We start from the raw sequence: 734 nt of genomic DNA on the forward strand, positions 1-734 counted from the left end.
GCACCCAACTTCATAAAAACAATACTACAGGACTTTAAGACACAGATTAACCCCAACTCATTAATAGTAGGGGACTTCAATACCCCACTGCCTCCACACTGTCTCCATTAGATAGAGAGAGTTAACAGAGAGACATCTGAATTAAAAAATACCATATATCAAATGGAAAAACAAATCTAGAGATAAATGACACCATATATCAAATGGACTTAACAGTCATCTACCGAGTATTCCACCCAAGCATGAAAGGACATACTTTCTACTCAGCACCCCATGGAACCTTCTCCAAAATTGACCATCTACTGGGGCACAAAAAAATTCAACAAATAGAAAAAGATTGAAATAATTTCATGCATTCTATCAGACCACAGTGAAATAAAGCTTACAATCAACACCCAAAGAAGCCCTAATCACCAAATGAACACATGGAGATTAAACAACACACTCCTAAATGATGAATGGGTCAAAAGAGAAATTAAGAAAGAAATAAAAGTATTCCTGGAACTAAATGAAAAGGACAACACAACAAAACCTCTGGGACATGCTGAAAGCGGTCCTTAGAGGGAAGTTTATAGCTGTAAGTGCTTACATCAAAAAACTGGAAAGAACACGAATAAATGACAACGTTGCAACTCAACACACTTGAAAAGCAACAGCAAATGAAACCCAAACCCAGCAGACAAGAAGAAATAACAAAAATCAGGGCAGAAATTAATGAAATTGAAACAAAGAAA

The sequence above is a fragment of the Nannospalax galili genome, unplaced genomic scaffold, assembly GCF_000622305.1.
Source record: "Nannospalax galili isolate Female #2095 unplaced genomic scaffold, S.galili_v1.0 scaffold39, whole genome shotgun sequence".
Taxonomy (NCBI): Eukaryota; Metazoa; Chordata; class Mammalia; order Rodentia; family Spalacidae; genus Nannospalax; species Nannospalax galili.